The 22,235-nt window shown below is 56.2% G+C and overlaps 1 protein-coding gene across 1 annotated transcript in view; it reads right to left on the bottom strand.

Moving 5' to 3' along the window:
- RAI1 (retinoic acid induced 1) overlaps positions 1 to 22,235 on the bottom strand; it is a 129,545-nt gene that overhangs the window by 84,828 nt on the left and 22,482 nt on the right. Inside the window, exon 2 of the mRNA XM_030922597.1 lies at positions 1,921 to 2,055. The gene's annotated coding sequence lies outside the window, so the exon portion shown is untranslated. The remainder of the gene's footprint in view (positions 1 to 1,920; positions 2,056 to 22,235) is intronic.

Here is a 22,235-nt window from a genome sequence, read left to right as displayed (position 1 = left end):
AAGGTCCCTGAACAAGGCACCACCCAGCTGGGTCCTGTTGGGCTTTGAAGGGGGAGTCCAGAGTCTAGAATCTGCTAGCTCCAGTCAGCCGGTGTCACGCTGTTAGCATGTCAGAGGGTCCAACAATGTTTTCCTGCTGTGTGGGGGCTGACAGATTTCTGGGGGAGGGTTAACTCTCTCTATTCCTGGACCAAGAGACAGAACAGCCTGAAAACAGTCTAGCCGCCCCCCTCCCTCTCAAAAGGTGCCTCCCCTCTCCCCCAGGAATCCTCATTTTAAGTAGGGAGAGGAATTGCCTTCACCTGCCTGGGTGTCTCTAGACCTGGCTCTCCACCCCAAGAAGAAAAAGGGGAGGGGGCACCTTGATCGCCTGGCTGCTTGCCTGGGAATCCAATTAAGGCTGATTTCCACGGGCTCTCCACCCCTCAATGCCAGTCCAGCTAGCTCTTCGCTCTTCCACCTCTCCCCTTCCTCTGCATCCCCCGATGGAGCAAAATAATCTGGGGGCTTTTGAGTGCCAGGAAGCCTCTGACCCGGTGGTCCCCCCTTGGACTGAGTCCCCGCCTCAGGACTGCGGACCCCAGAAATTTTCTGGGCTAGCATTTCCTTCCCATGGCCGCAGTGGGAAAGGAGAAGTTCCCACCACTCTCCTCCCCCTTCATCCTCCCCTCCTCCCGGCCCTGAGGGAGGGGGCGAGGCGTCCGGATCTCCGGGTCACCGGAGCAGCGTCTGCTGAGGATCGCAGGAGACAAACACTTCGTCACACAAGCACAGCACCCTCGGGATCACCTCTTTCAGACCGCATTGTACCGGAGGGGAGGAGGCTGAGGTTGGAGGGGCCCTCGACGTGCCTAAAGTCACCAGCCAATCGCCAAGCCCAAGAGGGGCTGCCATCCACGACCCCCGGCCGCGAACCCAAGCCTCTCGCCTTTGCCGCGCACACCCCCCAACCCCCCTCCCTGCCCCGGCGCCATCCCAAGTCGACGTCTCTAACCCAAACAAGCCCCTCCCCCGGGAGCCCCCTCTCCCTGCCGAAGGCCCAGGGTCAGCAGCCCCAGGAGGGACCTCCTCCCCACCCCACTCCCCCACGGCAGAGGTGCGAGATTTCATTGTCAGCCTGGCCACTCGACCGCGCGTGAGACTGGGGCGCAGGGCAGGGGGGGCCACTGGGCAGGCTCTTGTGCGGGGAGTGGGGAGGGGTCTCCAGGGGAAGTGTTTGAAGCCGCTCCTGCAGCGCTGTCCATATCCGGAAGCCGCCGGGGAAGGGAGGAAGGCGGGGGTGGGGAAAGCGCGACCTTAAGCGCTGGCGGGCGGCGAGGAGGGGCCGCAGCGGCCCGAGGAAGCGCCTGGAGGCGTCAGGGGCGCTGAGTCCCCAGGGAGGCCGCGCTCCCGGGAAGTTTCCCACCGGTTGCCCGGAGCAGGATCGGGCGCGCGGATCGCCCTCCCCGGTCCGACCAGCTTCGGGGCGCAGATTGAGAACTTGAACAGAACTCCTTCCTTCTCTGGCATCTCTCGCCTCCCCATCCGCGGCCACCAGCCCCGCCATCTCAGCCCCATGCCTTCCGCCAATACCACAGTCGCCAAGACCGCTCACCAATGCTTTGTGGAGGAAAGGGGAGGGGGGGATCCCCAGCACAACCAAACTGCGGCCAAAAGCGGCCCCCCCCCAAAAAAAAGGAAGAAAAATTCCTTCTCCTGAGACCGATTCCCTCAACCAGCGTGGAAAACCCCCAGACAGGCAAATCCGCAACTCCAGCCAAGATCCCGGCGCAGCGGGAGGGGTGTCCGCTGCGGGCGGCGACCCCAGCCTGCAGCCCCGGGCTCGGGGCAGGTCTGCGCGTGGCAGTGGGCCGGGGGCTCGGGGAGTCCTGGCGCCCACAGCGGCCCGCCGAAGACACAAAGCTCCGCCGCCAACAATACCTGCGGGCTCCTCCTGGGTCTCCCGGGCGCCGGCGCTGCGCGTCTCGCCGTCTCCCTTTCCCCTGCCGTCTCTCTCCTCCTCTCGCGCACGCTCTCCCTCTCGCCTCTTCCAGAACTCGGTGGCCAGATGAGATCCTTGGGAGAAACAAATGTGAGCGCCCGCACGATTCCTTTCTCTCGCCAGCCGCTCGCAGCGGCCCCAGGCTCGCTCCTCTCCCTCGCGCTCCCGCGCGCGCCGCGCCTCTCGCACCCCGCGTTTCCTTCTTAGCAGCCCCTGCGAGCGCCCTCAGTAGCCATTATTCACAGGCCGCTGGGGGACAGGAGGTAATTAGAGACGGCCCCGTGGCCGCATCCACTCGGTAAGCGCGGTGCTGGCGCGGGGCGCGCGCGGGGAGGGGCGCGCGACGAGGGGGCTTGGCTGCGCGCAGCCCGCGCCCCAGACGCGGGGGAAGGGAGGAGGAGGAGGGGGCAGGGAAGGAGGAGGCGGGCGGGGGGACGAGTAATGAGCTCTGGAAGGGAGCAGGAGGAGGGGGCGCCGGGGAGACGCTCCCTTGGCTCTCACCGCGGGGCCTGGGGGTCACCGGCTGCGAGGCTCCGAGGCGCTTAGGGACGGGGGGGGGGGTGTGAGTGTGAGAGTGCGCGCGCGCGCGCGCGGGCGTGTGTGTGTCAAAGACAGGAGGGGAGGGAGGGAATGCTTTAATATTTTTCCAGTGACTTACGAGTCTGCGGGTGAGGTCTTGGCTGTGCGTTTAGGTCCGTGTGTGTATCAGTGTGGCTGTATATTTCTGGTCTGTCCTACGAGTGAATGTCACGGGGCTTGGAGGGAGGGGGGTCTGGATACAAGCTTGTGAATGTGTTTCTGGGTCTCGGCGGGACTGAATGATGCGGCGCTGCGTGGGGTTGTGTGTCTGTGCGATTGTTTATAGGGGGTTTGTGCGACTCCGTGAGGTACTGCGTGGGTCGGATTGCGCCTGTGTGCGGTTGTGTGTGTATGGGATTGTGCCTGCGTGGGGCTGAGTGCCCGGAGGGCAGTTGTGTGGCCGTGTAGGTCTCTTTGCGAGTGGGCTTGTGGGTGTGTGGGGCTGCACATGTAGGGGCAGTGCGCCTGTGCGGGGCTTTGGGTTAACGAAAAGGGCTGTGGTATCTGCAGGCGGTCGTGTGTGTGGCTGGATCTGCGTGGGGTCTGAGGCCTGGCGGGTGGGGGTTAGTCCTCCTGGCGTCGGGGATCGCACCGTGGCAGAAGAGCCGCTTAAGGAGCGAACAGGCAGCGCCGGGGCCGCGGCGAGCGCGACGTGTAGTAGCAGTGGGGCGTAGAGAGAAGGCGGAGAAGAGGGGGGCCTTCATCGCGCACCTCCCCTCGCCGCATCAGACGCAGCTTGGAGATCCTGCCACTTGCGGGCCCCGCGGTCCTAGAGGCACAGGGTTTGGGGGACCCTCCCCAGCTGGGGGAGATGCCTACAGGCCGGGAACGCAGCGAGAACTGACTCGATGATCCCGGGGCAGCACAGAAGCACGCGGCAAGGACCGCCCAGAGAGGTGGGTCGCGGCCCGGAGACAGCCGAGAACTAGGCCGAGACAAAGAAGAGCGGGACCGGGGACCTTGGGGCCAAACCGCGCCTCTAGGTTCCCCGGCGGCCGAAGGGAGTGCGCTCGAGGCCGGCGCGTGGAGCCTGGCGGCGGTGGCTCGGGCCCCTCTTCGCTGTAGTCCCAGCAGCGGATCCAGAGCCCTGGGGGCACGTAATTACGCACCCCAGGGCAGGGCCGCGGTGAGGGGAGTACTGAGTGCAGCTGGCGGGCGCCGAGCCCTGGGGCTGTGATTGAGCGCGCAGCTGGCCCGCCCCTCTCCCGGCTGCTCACCGCCCACGCAGTCATTCATTCATTCATCCATCTATCCGTGGCTGCATCCACCCACCTTTCTATCCATCCACGTGTCCATCCATCTACCGGATTTACTGCACCAGGGATCACACAGATGTGTCAGCCCTGGCTAGTCCTACTACTTTTTCCCGCTGGCCAGTGAGTCTGTCTGTCTCATTCTCCTGGGCCTCCACCTCCACTTCCTCCTACTCAGGTCTCTCTGCTCTGGCAGGAGCACACCGACCACCTGTCACACTTGGGTTTTGCTGCTCAGTGATGTCCCAATCTCCCTTCTCCACCTACTAAACCCCCACCTTGCCCATACTAAAGTCTCCATACATCCTACACCCAACCCTGCCCATCATTACATGCCAGGTGGGCCTCGGGCACCTTTTTTCTGGCATTCCCTGAAGCCTGGTAGCAGGCCTCCCTACCAGAAATGAATCCCTAAGGTCCTGGGCAGCCCTGCCCCGCTCTGGGCTCCCCATATTTAAAATGTCAGGCTGCTTAGTCTCTGTCTTCAGTATCTGTCTTGGGGACCAGGGTCACTCAGTCCTGAGGCTGCTGGATGAACAAGGAGATGTGCATTGTGTATTACCATTAAGGTGGCAATGGAAAAGCCCAAATGCCCGCTGGGGATCACCAACCTGGCTGGAATGTCTTCCCTCCCCTCCCCAGTTTCTGAGTGATGAGGAAGAGAAAGTTCCCCAGGTGGCTGATGACAGCCCACACAATCAGGCCCCCACCACCTCCTGCCCTCAGTCCCGCCTGTTGCCCCACTCACCACGTTGCCCCTTGCTGTTCCTGAATTCACCAGGCACACTCTCACCTTAGGGCCTTTGCACTTGTTGATCCGTCTGCCTGGAATGCTGTTCCCCACCTTCTAATATACCATGTAATTTACATATTTATGTATCTGGTGGGTATTTTTGTCTGTTTGTTCCTTTGGAATAGTTCCTGGTACACATTCCATAAGCACTTGTTCAATGAATGAGTTAGTGAATGCATGAAAGAATGAGGTTAAACCAAGCCCTCCTCCTGTAAGCCTGACCAAGCCCAGGGTTTCTCTTCTTTGAGCCAACAGTTCCGCTGGAGAAAATGGGGGTGGGGGTGGAAAATGAAGAACATCAGGGCCAGGACACGTCCTAAGACTCACCTGACATCACTCAGTGAGTACCCTTCACAGATTCCAGGTCGCTCAATGAGTAGCCTTCACGGATTCCAGATTCTGGGGATGGGTGTAGAGGGATGGGATGGTGGTGGGTGGCTTGTCTCAAAAAAGGGCAGAGCCTGTCATTTGTTCCAGGGGCTTCTCTTGTTCCCTGGCTCCCTGGGGACTCCCTGGAGCTCCTGGGGCAGTGGTACAGAGGGGTATTGATTCAGCAGGGCTGCCGTTCACATCTGCCAAAGGGTGATGGAAACCCCAACCTGGCCAGGGCCCTTCCGCAAGTGGTATTGTGGAGAGTCACAAGACAGTACCCCAAGGTCGGGATCTGACCATCCCCTAGAGGAGAAACCCAGGCTGAGAGCCTGCAAAGAACTTGTCAAGACCACAGCAACACGATCGGATCCCATCAGACTCTCAATTTCAAGATTCCTTGCTCACCTCCACCAAGCACAGTGCATGGCGTGTGGCAGTGCAGCAGCTTAATATGGATCAAATGAATGGAATGGCAACCTCACAATTCAAACCTAAGTGTGCATGAACCCCAAAGTCTTGCTTACTCCATCAGACCCTACTGGCAGGATTCCATGGGATCATGGTGCCAGCACCCAGCACTCAAATGTTGCTAGAACACCAGCAGAGGAGGCTGCCTGGCTGGCAGGCTTCCTGCTCCCTAGGTTCTGACTTCACCTTTCACCAAGAGTCTGCCCCAAGGGAATTAGGATCCTCCCTCGCTGGGTTGGTAGTGGTGCTCACAGGTTTAAAGGGCCCAGTCCTTCCTGGTGAGGTGTGACTGTGTTTTGGAGAACCTAGGTCTAGATAGGTCAGCCCTTTTGTTTGCCAAGCACTATCTCAATAGCTGCTTTCATGCAAGTGTGTGTCCAGATGCCATTCCAGAGCTAAATAATAAACAGGAGCTGTTGACCAGAGAGGCAGGGTGGGTAGAGGGCTGGGGACTCTAAGCAGGGTCCTAGGGAATGCAGGCAATGGAGCCAGCCAAGGAGAAGGCTTGCTGACAGGCCACTAGGGACACCCTGGTGGAAACAAGGGAGAGGGAGGCCCACCAGGCCAGGCTGGTACACTACGACCCAGAAGTTGCATTCAAGCTTAGCCCTGGTCTGGTAAGCCCCACGCTGGAAGCCTGCAGGCATGAGGTCAGATGTGGGCCAGGTTTTAACATCATTCCACATATGTTTATTGAGTAGTGGGGCAGCAACTTCAAATCTCTATGTATCTACCCCCCACCCCGCCCCCTCAGTCAGCCTCATTTCAGAGACTGGATCACTGAGGTCCAGGAAATGCACTTGCCCCCAGTCACGTAACTTGAAGGTGGCAGAAGTATGCATACATTGGCTTGGTACATATTAACTAAGCACCTACTGGATGCCAGGTTCCATTCTACAGGTTGAGAATTCAGAGCAAGGAATGAGACAAAGCTTTCATTCTAGTCTTGACAGACAAGAAACAGAATGAATAAGTAAATAGCGTAGTATGTTACCTTAGGTGAAGCATGCTATGGAAAAATAAATAAAGCCAAGGAAGGGGACTGGGAGCATCAGCAGGGGCTGTTTTTCTATACTGAGTGGTCAGAGCTCATACTTAAGAGCATTTGAGAACACACTTGATAGACGAAGGTAGTGAGGCATGCAGCTGTCTGGGGGCAAAGCTGTGCAGGCAGAAGGAAGAACAAGTGCAAAGGCCCTGAGACAGCAGCCAGGCTGGGATTTTCAAGGAATGGCCAAGAGGCTAGTGTGGCTTGAGGGGAATGAGCGGAAAGAGATGGGGGCAGAGAGGGGACAGGGGGCCACACCTACAGGGGCTTGCACACACACCATTGCAGGGACTTTGGCTCTTAGACTGAATGAGATGAGGCGCTTTTGCAGTGTTTTGAGCAGGGGTGGGACACGCTCTCCCTTGGGTGGGCAGTTTCTCCCTGTGAAGAGAGCAGATATGGGGCGCAGATGTGGGGCCAGGGCAGGAGCAGAGAAGCCTGCATCCTGCACTAGTCCAGGTGGGCAATGATGAGGCCTGGCCAGGGTGGGGCCAAAGAGAAGGGGTCAGATTTTGGATTTACTTTGAAGGCAGGGTTAGCAGGATTCACTGATGTATTCTGCCTGAGCAACTTGCAAGAAGGATGGTTACGGCTGCTGGGATCTGCCATTCATGCTAGTGGGGCTGGTGGGAGAGCAAATGCCTCAGAACCCTGCCCCTCCTCAGCCTCCACTGTGCCTGCTCCAACACATTCATGCCCTTTGTGCCAATGTGGTAGCTTAGAAAACTGCTGAAGAGGCCCCGTTTTTAATGACTGTACCAGGAGCTGTGCCCTCTCTGAGTCAGCAGGGGGTCATGTACCCCAGTCACCTTCCCAGTTTCCCAGCCTTAATATCCCCTTTTTATGAGCATGTTGATCCAGGTCTGCAGCTGCCAGCCCTCCTGCCAGTTTTGTCTCCCAGACCAACTACCCACAAATACCTCCTTTGGTATACATTTATGGAACCCACCATGTTCCAGGCGTTGTCTAGGGCACTGTGGGACAGCAAGGAACAGAACAGACATCCCTGCCCGTGTGGGTCTGGCATGGTCCTTCAACAACTACAGCCCTGTTCCCTTTTCTCCCCATCAAAACCCTCTAATGCCAAGCACTTCCTGAGCAAGCTGGGGCTACCATGTGGAATTGAGAGCAAAACACTCGAGAAAATGCTTTTCTTTGAAAGCAAAGAGCTTGATATTTTAGCTGATGGGGGTGGGGAGCATCGGGAGTATAGAGATCCAAGTTCTCTTACATTTTTGGAACATTTTCAAATAGTTTATGTTCCCCTCAAAGTGTCCCCACTTCCCTGATTCCAGGATGGAGGCTGATCTGGCCCACCCACCCTGACCCATGCAGGTTCTGGCTGGAGTGACCGCAGAAGGCTTGTCTTGGTGGCCACCTCCCCACCAAGGGAAGGGGGCAGGAGGGAGCACATCTCAGTCTCTGCCCTGGGCTGGGGTCTGCACAGGAATGCTGGTGTTGGGCCAAGACCCAGGCGTCTTCTGCCTGCCTCTGATCTGAAGGACCTTTGATCTCTTCTGTCTGTAGTTTTCCCTGCCATCTGTGTGTCTGTCCATCCTTCCCTACTTGACTGCAACAGGCCACCAGACGAGGTCAGTGCAGCTTCAGGCTCAAACAGGGCAGAATCCAAGCCTAAGCCCCCTCGACCCCCGCTGTGGACCCTTCACTGGACATGGGCTCCCGGAAGATGGCCCCGCCTACAGGCCTGTGGCTGCACCTCCACGCAGCCTCCTTCTCCTGAGGCATGCAGACTATGGGTATTCATCTTCCTTCCTCAGCGCCACCGTCTGAGTGAAGTCAAAGCTGCTGAACTTGAAAGAGGCAAGGCCCTGGGGTTCAGAGAACCCAGGTGGGGGACCGGAGGCTGGCTGGGGAAAAGAGAGGACTGGGCAGCTACAAAGGGAGACAGCTTGGGGGCTGGGGAGGATGACAACAGATGAAGGAGAGGGGAAAGAAAGGCAGGAGGAGAGGGAAGGAGGGTTATGGAGCCACAGGGCTAGGCGCCAGAGGGTGCCTAGGAGAGGCACTGAGAGGCAGGTAGGGGTCTTCTCTCAGCCTCACTTGGGAAGCACTGCCCTGCTCACCCTGGCACGGTCCTTGGCACCCTTTGCTCCTGGCTACAATGAAGCCACACACTCTGGACACATCAGGCTGGCTGGGGTTCACTGCCATGGCCATAGGAACAGCTGGGCACAGGCCTGCTTGGTAGCAGGACCCACAAGTGCCTTCTTGCCCCTGCCCCTTGTTCCCAGGGCTCAAACCTACCCCTGGGCCAGGGAGCCACCAAGGGGCTTGGGACAGTGGTGTGGCTGAGGCCTAACCTGTCTTCTGTGCCATACAGACTGATCTGCAACTGCAGCCACAGACTGACCCTTAGCCATGGCAGCAGCCACATTCTGACTCTTGACCCTGGTCGCTGTGACCCCTCCCCAATCCCAGCAACAGACTGACTCCCAGCCTCTTCCACAAACGGACTTCTGACCTCAGGCACAGGCCTCAGCCACAGACATCTAGCTGCTGCTATAGACAGACCTCTGAGCCTGCCACAGCCTGAGCCTCAGCCCTGACGCTGGTGGGGTCCCCCGGTGGTGGGCATCCCGTGGGCACATTCCACCAGGCCACTCAGGGACATCGGGATGCGCCCACTCCATGCCATCCCACCCTGAGGTGAGTGGCAACATCAACCCCACCAGTGGCCCACGCTAAACCCACGGGGCTGTGGTGGACCCGTGGACCACTGTGTGGACCACAGCAGAGTCCAGCAGCACCACACAGGAGGCCCCTCCATCTTGCCCTGGGCCAGCGTGTGCAGGCCAGACACACGTAGACACACCCAACACAAAACACACCCAGAGTCAGACAGAATCACACAGTTACCTCATACGCAGCCTCCAGACCCTCCATACAATGTGCACCCAGACACACAGGCACTACACACATGAACAGACACGAAACCACACACACATGTACACAGACACGTGTGTGCACACACACACAGAACCCTGTCCCCCGCTCAAGCAGGGCACACACATCCAGAAACATGGGCATATACATCTGTGTGTATACACACGCAATCATACAGACACACACACACCTACATGCAGAGATGTATACACATATACACATGTATACATATAAATGACACGTGCACATGCAAGAACATGCAGATTTCTCTATGTAGAAGTCCACACACCCAAGTGTCAGTCACTTGCCTTCACACGTCTTTTCTTCCCTGGCCCCAGGGCTCATGGGTATCTCTGGGTGGCTTAACCACTCCACAAGTGACCCCTCCAGCCGCTTCCCAACTCAGCTCAGAGCTCCATGGGCTTCTGCCCTCCCTGGACTTGATGGCAGCAGGGATGCTGCCTCCAGTCCTTTTCCTGGCCCCAGTTGGGTGAAGACCTCTCAAGTCCCCTGACTTTGTCCCAACGGGTGACTGCAGCTCCTGCCTAGACTCAAGCTGGCTATGACATGCCCTTACGTCTTTGGCATGACTTGGACAACTCCTTCTCTGCTAAGGGAAACCCATTCCCCCGCCAGTTTGTCACCTGCAAAATGGGTAACAGCGTGTTGCATAGCCTTGTAGCACCCCTCCACTCCTGACAGGAGGGCACAGAATGGACAACAGGAGGAGGATGTGGAACAGAATATGTGGGATTCCCAGGGGCGACTTGGCCCTCTCACAGCCTCCAAGTTCACACCTGCAAAGGGGCGAGGATCGGATCAGGCACAGCCTCTCTAGGGGCCAGCATGAGTCCAGGGGAAACTTTGAATGGAAAGCCGTTTCTGGGGGGCATCTGAATCTGTGGAGATCACTCCTGGAAGGATGGAGAAGAAACTGCTGGAAGGTCAGGAGCAGGAGGGACACTTGCTGCTGTGCTATCTGAATTTCTACCACGTGAATGGAAGGGGCCGGGGAGGCAGAGGAAAGACGCCAATGACCACACCACTCCTCGAGCTTCTCCTCCCGGTCTGGTGTCATCCCAGAATGCCCTGGTGGAACCCAGGTGGCTGCACCATAAGAGGGGGTGGGGTGCAGAGCTGGAGCTAACTCTGCCAAGCAGCCCACACGGAATCCTCTCAGCCATCCTCTGAGGTGGGTGTCCTTAGCCCATTTGAGAGATGCAGACACTGAGGCTCTGCAACCAGAAGAGAGAAGAGGCGTGGGCCTGGGTGGAACCTAAACCAGTGTCCGGTCTCACAGCTTGTCATGGGGCTGCTTTTTACCTTCCGCACCAGGGCCCAGGTCAGAGGAGCCCAGCCCAGGGACAAGTGCAGAGGAAACAGGCAGAGCCCCTGGCTTCAGATGTCCCCTGGCTCTCCAGCAGAGGACTGGGTAAAATGATGGCTCTTGGCTTCCCACATACCTTAAGCCAGAAAAGGCATCCCCTGCTCACCCCCAGTGCAATTCCTGGCTTGGGCCTGTCCTGGCTGTGTGCCCCTGGGCAGTTCTACACCCTGTCTGAACCCAAGTTTCCAGAACTGAGGTGAAGGATTGCATTTCTGCTCCTGCTTACCTAACAGAGGGTGATGTGGGTGGGATGGGAAGCAGCATTCTAAACTGGGAAGTCCATGAGGTGGAAGGCGACATTACTACCTCTCTCCCCAAGCTCAGCAAGAAAGCTCCTGGGCCGAGACAAGGAGAATCCTCCCAAAGCCAGCACCTGCAACAAGGCAGCTTGGAGAGCAGACCTGCGGACCGGACACTTCACCCGTCACGACAAGTGGATGGCCCGAGCTCAGCCCACAACCAGGATTTCCTTCCAGTCCTGCTTCTGTGCCCTTCTGCAGGGGAGAGGCTGCCTGCTGCTCAGCTTCCTTATTCGACCCACAGTACTCCCACAATGTGTGCCAGGAGGCTCGCATCCAACTGCTTCCCATTACGTTTCTGAGCCTCAGGTTTTTCACCTTTAAAATGGGGAAGATTAGCAGGGCCCGGGATGTGCTGGTGATAAACAGAAATGAGTGCATGAATGTCACTCAGGGTTGGCCACGCCACAAGCCCTCCGTAAATGTTAGCACTGATGATTATCATTCCCTCCTGGACTATGGAGAGGTTTGAGTTTTCAATCTCCAGGATTAGTATCAAATTCCAATTTCACAGCAATGGCCTAGACACTGAATGTGGAAATCCTACTTGGTTGTGCCACCAGGGTACAGGTCCACCCACGCTTTGTCCTGAGAGCTGAATGACCACCGACACAGGTTCTGGGCTGCTGGTCCTCCAGTCTCTTCAGAACCTCCCAGTGGCCAAGGTAGGCAGGGAGAGGCTGGGAGCCCCCTTCTGCAGACCCAGAAACTGGGGTTCAGAGAGGGAGCTGAGGAAGCAACAGGAAGACAGATTTCACCTCCATATAAGGAAGAGCTTGCTAGCAGGCAGGGCTGCCCAGAAATGGAAGGAGGGAGCTGCTCGGGAGGTGGTGAGCAACCTGCGGCTGAAGGCATGCAAGCAGAACGGGGCAGCCTCTGGGTAGAGGCATCGTGGGCAGCTGGGACACTCTCCAGAGGAGGGCCGCTGGGATCTCTGGTCCTGTGACTTGACCAAGGCCATGTGAGCGGGAATGGAATTCCAGAAGGTCAGAGCCGGGGATCAGAACAAGCTCCTGCTCCCAACCTCCCACGTGAAAGCCGCGCAGCTGGACAGATCCACAAGGGCTGGAGAGAGAGCCTGAGCCCCTCCAAGTGGATCCCCCATCCCTGGCCCTAGTCACAAAGTCTTTATGTTTTTAGAGACAAATGCCTACTTTTAATTTTTTAAAAATTGAAAAGTACACAGAAGTAGAAAGACAAAAAAAAAAAAAAATCCAGAATCCCCTTCACCCTGTGACAATTACTGTGAATATTTCCTTACAATCTTTTCTTTCTAAAAATATTTATTTACTTATTTATTTATTTTTTGAGACAGAGTTTTGCTCTTGTTGCCCAGGCTGGAGTGCAGTAATAAGATCTCGGCTCACTGCAACTTCCACTTCCCAGGTTCAAGCGATTCTCCTGCCTCAGCCTCTTGAGTAGCTGCGACTACAGGCGTGCATCACCATGCCCAGCCAATTTTTGTATTTTTAGTAGAGATGGGGTTTCACCATGTTGGCCAGTCTGGTCTCGAACCCCTGACCTCAGTTGATCCATCCGCCTCGGCCTCCCAAAGTACTGGGATTACAGGCATGAGCCACCGTGGCTGACCTATTATTATTATTTAGAGACAGGATGTCACTGTATCACCCAGGCTCTAGTCTCAAACTCCTGGGCTCAGGTGATTCTCCTGCCTTGGTGTCCCAAGTAGTGGGGACCACAGGCACCATCATGCCCAGCTCCTTGCAATCTTTTCTATGTGCATGAAATTTTGGTTAGAAATCTGCATGTGCTTTAAAAAAAAATTTTTTTAGGTATAATTCACTCACCATAAAATTCACCCTTTTAAAGGGGACAACTCAGGGTTTTGGTATATTCATGAAGTTGTGTAACTATCACTGCTACCTAATTTCAGAACATTTTCATCCCCCTCCCAAAAAGAAACCTGTTCCCATAGGCAGTCACTCCCCATTTCCCCACCCCCACCCCCCGGCAATTGCTCACCTCCTGTCTGTCTCTCTGCATTTGCCTGTCCTGCGCATTTCATATGAACGGAATCATATGATCTGCAGCCTTTTGCATCTGGGGCTGGTGTGTTTTTAATGTACAATTTTCTAATCCTATTTTCACATAGCATTATACACAGTCACCATTTCCATTTACTACCAAGTCCTTAGAATCAGTATCGTGTTTACTGTTTGCACACGACAGAGAGGCTTGACCACAGTTTCCTCAGGTCACCCTCTGGTGACTGCCCCCATCCTATTCAGGCCCCATCATCACTCAGCCAGACAAGTGCAATAGCCCCTTCTGGGCCTCCGAGACCCACCCTTGCTCCCCTGAGCCCTTACAACACCCAGACAGAGCCTGTTAAACCAAGTCGGATCCTGACCCTCCCTCACTCAGAATCCTCCATGGCTCCCACCTCACGTAAGACTTAAAACCAAGCTTATACCACAGTCCACAGTCTCCTGTGCCATCTGACCTCTGCTACCTTCTGACCTCACCTCCTCCCACTTCCCAGCCCACCCCCACTGCAGCCACACAGGCCTCTAACACACCTAGCATAGCCCCACCTCAGGGCCTTTGCACTGGCTGCCCATTCCACCCAGATGTGGGCTTGGCCTTGCAGCTGCTCTCTGTTCTGGAGCCCTGCTTCCATATGCTTCCTAACACATATCACCTGATATATGTTTATTCACCGTCTTCTCCCACTAAAATGGCAGCTCTGTCACGTGTTGTCTTATTCACTGATAGAGCCCCGGCACCTAGCACTGAGTTGCAGCTCACTGACTATTTGGGCTGTTTCCAATAAAATAAGGAATGTAAAAGAAAAAATCCCAGGCGCCCCACAGCGCAGACGTTATAAACTGGTGGTCCTCTGCCTGCGGACATGTGCGGTTTAAACCACACTGTGCCTTTTGTTAATTGAGCCAGCATTTGAGAATCAAGAGCGTTCACATAAAAATCCAAATTCCAGCTTCTCTTGAAAACACGTATCTGGTCATCAGGGCCGGACAGTGCGTGACAGCCATCAGCAGGCACTAAGGGGCTGGGCCTGGGGACATTCCCACCCGCGGTTCCCGGGAGCTGAATGCTTTGTCCCTCCTTGGAGGCCCCAGATGTGGTGCCCAGGAGGAGGGCTTGCCCTGGGAGAGAGCCCAGGCCTCACCTCATGCTCCCACCTGATATCTGGGCCCTAATGCCCCAAAGCACCAATAAGGTCCCATGCACATTTATTCAAAGACTGGGACCTCCCCAGGGTCCCTACACTTTCTGGGAGCCCTTACAGCCACTGTTCCTTTGCCTGGAACTTCATCCTACGTCCTCTAGGGTTTGCCTCACTTTGTCCCAAGACCTGTCGAGGCCTCTATCACATCTGGAACGTACACAGGAGGTGTCCATCCCGTGTACACCTCCCACTTCCCTGCAGCTCCATCCCAGCCTCCCTAGCCCCTGGCAGTGTCCAGCATGCCGTAGGCCCTTGGCCGCCTCTGAAAGGACTGAATGGCAAGCACCCACCCCCCCAACCCCGGGGAGCTGGGAGGACCTGGGGGACAGTGCACACACAGGAGGGTCTGACTTGGGTCACATTCAGTGCCAAAATGCATGTTTGTCACCTACTGTGCACCAGATGCCTCATGGGCACAAAGATGGAAATCGTGGGGGACGGGTGGCCCAGGGGTGCTGCAGCAGCCAGGGCCTGTGTTTCTGCTGAGGAGGGACAATCTCCAGCCAGGCTGTGACCAGAGTTCTTCCAGGGCCTCAGTCTCCCCACCTGCACACAGGGCTCCCCTATCACTAGCCTCTCAGGCCCCAAGGCTCAGCCCCGCCTGCTCACCCTGGAGAGGTTTTCCGGGTACTGCGGCCCTGCCTTCCCATCCATCAGGATTTTGCTGCATTCCTGTGAGTCATTCTCCAAACAAACCGTGTGAGGGAGAGAAAGGAGCAGGGGAGGGGGAGGAGGAGGCTGGGAAACAAATCAGCCCTACCTCCTCCCTCCCACCTGCCCCCCCATCAACACCTCCGCACAGGCACATGGGGGCCCTCAGGAGAGCTCTGGAGTATGAGGCTGGCTAGCTTATGCCATGAACTTGCTGTGTGACCTTGGGCAAGAAGATGGCCCTCTCTGGGCCTCTGGAAAAAATGGCACCAAAGGTCCCCACCTACAGAATGCATAGGCTTCCCAGAGGGCTCTGTCTCAGATGAGGCAGGGCCTTGTGGGAGGGGTGCCCTGGCTGCCTCCACCTTTTTACCTCAGTTTCTCCACCTCTGAAGTGAGAAGAGGGCAAGTCTTTGGTAGCTACAAGGAGCACATCTGCCAGGTGGGGCTGGGTGAGGCCAAGCCACCAGTGCCAGGGCCAGCAGGGCCTCCCCAGGGAGTCCCAGTCTCGGTGGCCACGGTGCTGCCATTCCCCCAGCAACAGCAGAAAGGCCACCACTGGCAGCCTCTGACTCACAGGCCCCCAGGGCCAGGAGGGTCTCTGAACAGCCCCCTGTACTCTGGGGTGGGGGATGGAACGCTGCTAAAAAGGAGCAAAAACCCCTCCTCACAGCCGCAGCTGCGACTGTGGCCATATGTCCACGTGGGGATGGGTGGTGGAGAGTGGGATGGGTGCCCCAGGGTCTCCATGTGGCTCAGCTCCCACAAGGGGTCCTGGCTAGATGAGGGGTGTGTGCTTGGCACGCAGGCAGTCCTTCTCCTTGAAACGTTCTTTTCTGTGGCTAAAGCCCCCTCTGGGCTCTGATTCTCTGTGAAAAGCAGGCTTCTGAGTCACCTCTGCTGCTGCCACCCTGGTGCCAAGTGTGTGAAGGCGCACGTGACCAGGTGCGTGTCTATGTGCTCGAGGTCTTCAGGACCCTGACATGAGTGTGGCCAGGACTGGGCAGGTGGTGCAGAATGTGTGTGTGTGAGGGTGTGAGAGGAGTGTGGGTGTCCAAGGGTTGACCACCTGTGGTGGGCATGTGGGCACGTCCATGTGCTGTGAGCGTGGGGTGCGCCGCCACAGGGCTGGCATCTAGGAATGTGCACACGCCTGTGTGCTGTGCAGGCTTCCTCCTGAAGCACCAGCTCTTGGAACTGCCTCCTCCTGGGTGCTCATTCTATCTGGCTCCATGAAAAACAGGTTTCCAAGATTCTGGAAGCTGCACCCCCGGCCCGCACGGAGCTGATTTGGGGGCCCCTTAAGGTTCAGAGGAAAGCTCCAGGCCCTGGCACAGAGAGTGCCTGGCCACATCACTTTGGACCTAGTGCTGGGGTTCCCCTCCCCGAGGCCCAGCAGCTCCTTGGCCCAGAGAAGGGAGCTCAGGACCAGAGTGAGGCCAGGAGCCTGGAGGGGCATGGGGGCCCACCAAGGGCAGGGGAGGAAAGAGACTTGGGAGGCGGCTGCCCAGGATGGAACTGCAAATGCCCCACTGTGACCTGTCTGTCAGGGCAGCTGTGGAGAGGGTCAGCTTCCAGCCGGGACTGACTGTGGTCAACCCAGCAGGGAGGCCGAGGCAGGCAGAGGCCTCAGGAGGCTGGAGGGGTGGAGAAGAGAGTTGGGGTAGGAGTATCTGGGGGCCGGCAAGGGGCTTTTCTGAGTAAAGGTGCGACCAAAGAAGAGAGAGACTGAGGGGAGCCCGCCTGAGCATCCCCTATGATACGGCAAACACCAAACAGCAAAGCCGCGTGGCCAGAACCTGGCCAGCTCCAGCTCTGCTCTCCCTAGGCGCTCTCAGCCTCGCAGCCTCCTCCTGTGGACACAGATGCTACGCCCTCCTTGGGGTCTCTCAGCACAGTGCCCAGCACACTAGGCCCTCCATCAGTCATCACTGTTGTCATAATGATGGTCCCCAGGTGGCTGCTGGAACACACGGGAAAAATCCCAAGCTGGGAGCCTGGAATGGGCTCCTCTCCTTCCCTTCCACTCTGGGCCTCAGTCTTCCCATCTGTAAAGTGGCATGTGCTGGCCCACTCTGCATCTGAGGGTAGGAAAGGCCTGTGGAGGACTGACAAACTGCTCCCTCTGTGCCTGGAGCAGGGGTGGCAGGAGCCCGGGGCACAGGGTTCAACTCCAAACCCCGGCAGCTGTAAAACTGTCATGTTTTGGTTGTTTCCGGATGGGCTGCAGCATTTGAGCACAGAGAGAGGATGGGTCAGTTATGGTGTCCACTTACGGTGCCCAGCCTGTGACAGGGACCATGGTCTTCTAACTTCTGGGCCATTGCTCTGTGCCCCTCACCTTGACCAGAGTCCCTCAGTCACTAGAAAAAGTGAGCTGCCTGGAATCACAGGAGGTGTACAAGGAGGGGTGCGATAAAGTAACCCACTCACCCACTGAGTCAAGATGCAGCCCAGGGGACCCCTAAGATTCCATGATTCTAGAATGGAGTCCCTAGCCAGGCACCCTAGCACACACCTGCAGTTCTAGCTACTCAGGAAGTTGAGGTGGGAGGATTGCTTGAGCCTAGGACTTTGAATCCAGCCTGGGCAACATAGTGAGACTCTGTCTCTAAGGAAAAAAAAATGTACATATATATATTATGTGTGCGTATATATATATGAGACGAGAGGACAGGAATGTGCAAAAGCCAATTTCTTGTTCTTTCAATCTAGGCTGATTAGCACTAGTATTGTTAGAGAAAACAGGGCTTGCTAAGCAACCAGCTTCTCAGATTTCATCAAGGGGGTCTCCTCCTGGGGAGGGGGCCTGCCTCCCCTCCTGCTGCCACCTCAGGGTTATACACTTGGAGAGGACCCAGAAAAATGGCACACGCTGAAGCACCATCAGAGGGTGGCAGCAGGAGGAGGAAGGGGGAGGAGCATCGCAGAGGCAGAGACCCAAGAGGCCCGGGGTGCCCATTTCCCCCATTCCTTGGAGATGGAGGGTGAGGTCAGCTTGGTCAATGTGGCTGCAGCTTCTGAGGCCTGCCAGAGCCTCCAGGAGCCTTCTACTCCCCTTCAAGCCTGCCTCTTGCAGTCTCTAGCTCACTCAGAATGAAAGCTAGAGTCTGGCCTGCATGGTGGCTCACACCTGTAATCCCACCACTTTGGGAGGCTGAGGCAGGTGGATTGCCTGAGGTTAGGAGTTTGAGATCAGACTGGGTAACATGGTGAAACCACGTCTCTAACAAAAATACAAAAAATTAGTAGGGCATGGTGGCATGCACCTGTGGTCCCAGCTATTCAGGAGGCTGAGGTGGGAGGACCACTAGAGCCTGGGAAGCAGAAGTTACAGTGAGCTGAGATCACGCCACTGCACTCCAACCAGGGTGACAGAGTGAGACCCTGTCTCAAACAAACAGAGAGTCTTCTAGGAATCCTCTTCCCTCTCTCAGTCCCCTCCAGTCACAGTGGCTCCCCTGCTGTTCTTGCAACATGGAAACACATTCCTGCCTCAGGACCTTTGCACTGCTATTCCCTCTCCCTGCAATGCCCTTCTCTTAGACATTGCAAGGTTCACTGACCTCCCTCGAGTCCTTGCTCACCTGTCACCTCAGTGAGGCCTTTCCTGGCACTCCAATTTAAAACTGCACGCATCTCCCCCATCCCTGAGCCCCTTCCCTCCTCTACTTTTTTTCTCACTACATCTATCTTCTTTTTAAAATTAATTATTTTCAGAGACGAGGTCTTGCTATGTTACTCAGGCTGGATTCAAACTCCCAGGCTCAAGTGATCTTCCCACTTCAGCCTCCTGAGTAGCTGGGAATACAGGTACATGCCACCGTGCCCAGTTAATTTATGTATTTTTGTAGAGGCAGGGTTCTGCTATGTAGCCCAGACTGGCCTCAAACTCCTGAGCTCAAGCGATCTGCCTGCCTTGGACTCCTGAGTAGCTTAGGACTAAGGAGCATGCCTCAGGCCCGGCCTATCACCTTCTGAGAGGCTCTACACTTCACTCACTTAGATTGCGGTTCAAGCCTGTAATCCCAGCACTTTGGGAGGCCGAGACGGGCGGATCACGAGGTCAGGAGATCGAGACCATCCTGGCTAATACGGTGAAACCCTGTCTCTACTTAAAAATACAAAAAACTAGCCGGGCGACGAGGCGGGCGCCTGTAGTCCCAGCTACTAGGGAGGCTGAGGCAGGAGAATGGCGTAAACCCGGGTGGCGGAGCTTGCAGTGAGCTGAGATCCGGTCACTGCACTCCAGCCTCGGCGACAGAGCGAGACTCCGTCTCAAAACAAAACAAAACAAAACAAAACAAAAACTTTCCTGTTATACAAGATCAGCATTCCAATGGTGGAGTCTTTAAAAACTTTTTCCCTGTGGGAGTTTCAATTCTTTTTTTCCCCTGAGCCCACACAGAGAAGAAATGTGTACCTCCCCCCAGTGCAGGCCCCACCCTCAAACCAATGGTTTGTCTATGGGCAGGAGGAGTGATTCTCACTTTCCTTCAATGTCCTGTCCATTCACCAACCTATATCCTGGACATCTCCCCTGGATGCCACTCGGGTACCCCAACTCTAATCTGATCCCTCAAACGTTCCCCATCACTGCACAGGGCACCCCCATCCAGCCCCCAGCTCCCTCGGGCTGCTGGTGCGGCTCACAACCACTGGCCATCCAGCCCTGGGCTTTTCCTGGCCCTGCTCTTCCTCTTCAGACCCATGCTGGCCCTTGCCCACCTGGATCGTTGGCCCAGCCACCTATCTAGTCTTCCTCCCTTCAGCTGCCGGCCTCTCGTTTAACCGATGCACACCACTCTCATCATTCAGTGCAGAGCACTGCACACCCTATGACCCAGGGGCCAAAGTCCCCCTCCAGCCTGGCCACTATGTGGTCCCATCCCTGCTGGCCAGACCCAACTGCCTGTTGCCTCCTGTCACCTGTAGGCCTTTCTCAAGCAGACCCACTTCCCCAAGTGCCATTCCTTCCCTCACCCCAGCTCTGCAAATCTGATGCCCCACCCCCAGCATCCCATAGGGGCTGCTGGCCTCTGGGCAAGCGCTGTGGCTCTGCAGAATGACAGAATGATCCACAGCTGCCTGCTGGCCTGTGCACTCCCTCCAGGCCTATGAAACAGGTGCTCAAGTGGCGTGTTTTTTTTTTTTTTTTAGACAGAGTCTCGCTCTGTTGCCAGGCTGGAGTGCAATGGCCTGATCTTTCTCAACTCACTGCAACTTCTGCCTCCCAGGTTAAAGAGATCCTCCTGCCTCAGCCTCCCGAGTAGCTGGGATTACAGGCACGTGCCACCATGCCCAGCTAATTTTTGTATTTTTAGTAGAGATGGGGTTTCACCACGTTGGCCAGGATGGTCTCCATCTCTTGACCTCATGATCTGTCCGTCTCGGCCTCCCAAAGTGCTGGGATTATAGGCATGCGCCACCAAGCCTAGCCTTTTTGTTTGTTTTTTGAGAGAGGGAGTCTTGCACCGTCGCCCAGGCCAGAGTAGAGTGGTGCGATCTCAGCTCATTGCAACCTCTGCCCACTGGGTTCAAGCGATTCTCCTGCCTCAGCCTCACAAGTAGATGGGACTACAAGTGTGTGCTACCATACCTGGCTCATTTTTGTTTTGTTTTTTTTGAGACAGAGTTTCGTTCTTGTTGCCCAGGCGGGAGTGCAATGGCGTGATCTCGGCTCACTGAATTTTTGTATTTTTTAGTAGAGATGTTGGCCAGGCTGGTCTCAAACTCCTGACCTCAGGTGATCTGCCTGCCTTGGCCTCCCAAAGTGCTGGGATTACAGGCGTGACCCACTGCACCCGGCCAAGAAATTTTTTTTGAAGGAATAAATGATGTAAAGAAATTGGTGAGAAAGTGAACAAATGAGTGAGAAAATGAGTCAAACAATTATAGAAACAGATTGGTAATAAAGTTCTATTTTTTGACGGGTCTCCTCCATGGCTGTTGTTCTCCTGGATGGACCCCTGCAGGGCTGGGGGACAGGCTGGAGTGATGATGATGATGATGATGATGATGATGATGAATCAGTCAGGATGTGCTAGCCATGTTGCTGTAACAAAACCCTCAAATCTCAAGGGCTCAAAACAGCAAAAGTTGGTTTATCCTTCATACTACCATCCATCGCAGTGGCAGGGAAGATCCCTCTCACTGAGCAGTTGCCACCTTGACCTTGGGCTACCAGAGGAAAGTGAGTTCTGGGGATCCTCATGGCCATGAAAGGCTCTGGCCTAGAAGGGACATGTCACTTCTGCTCACACCTCACTGGCCATAACTGGTCACATGACACTCCCCCCCCCCCCCAAAAAAGACCACCAGGAAGTACAATTTCCCCACAGGCTTGGGAGGGTGGGGAACTGGAAACTTTGGCCAACATCTCTAAGGACATCTCAAACACCACCACCAATAACAACACAAGCAGCAGAGGCCACGTATTAGCTCCTCCCGTGCCCTGGACGCCAGGCTAAGGACCCGAAGTGGGAGTTTCACTTACTATTCATGGTAATGTCCTGATGTCAGGACTATGCATATCTCGAGTTCCAGATGAGAGTTAAAGCCTACAAAGTAAAGGGACTCGCCAAGGTCACAGAGCTCATGAGGATGGGGTTGAGATCGGAACTCCTGTCTGTGTGTGCCAGGCCTTTACATACCCCACTGCCTGGCACAGGTGCTTGGGGAGGCTGGCTGGTGGTTAAAGACTGCCCTAGGGAGACAGCCCCCCATGTGGAGGGCCATTCTGACCACCCCACCACAAAGAACCCCGTCAAACTGCCATATCCACTTCCAGGTGTCCAGTGCTGGAACCCCTGGAGATGATGCGGTTAGTCCCAGATTCTGCTAAGGACAGGCCCAGAGGGAGCAGTGCTGGAGCCAAGGTCACACCTTGTGCAGGGCTGAAACGAGACTTCAAGTCTTTGTCCACCATGGTCTGAGTGTCCCCGGCTGCCTCAAAACTGGGTGTCCAGCGACAGCCTCTGCCTCAGGAAAGCCCCTCAGAAGTGAGGGTAAACACACGCACTCCACCTTCTTGGCAAGCCAGGTGAGGGCACAATGGTCCACCATGGCAGAGTCCCCAGGTCCTGGCCCATCAAGCCTGCTGCCCTGACTGCCTGGGCCACTCCCCAAGGAGCCGGGCTACCCTGGTGCACGGGGGCTCACTGCTCCCACAGACAGTCCCCAATAGGGAGACCCAAGAGGCCTGGGGTGAGGGGAGACCATGCTCCAAGGCTCCACAGCCAGGACCTCTGAAGACAAGGACTTGGGCCTTCTGGGAAGCCAGAGGAAGG

Source organism: Rhinopithecus roxellana, chromosome 19, assembly GCF_007565055.1.
Source record: "Rhinopithecus roxellana isolate Shanxi Qingling chromosome 19, ASM756505v1, whole genome shotgun sequence".
Classification (NCBI taxonomy): domain Eukaryota; kingdom Metazoa; phylum Chordata; class Mammalia; order Primates; family Cercopithecidae; genus Rhinopithecus; species Rhinopithecus roxellana.
Note: the sequence above shows the minus strand (reverse complement) of the source record. Positions and strands in the feature narration are given on the sequence as shown.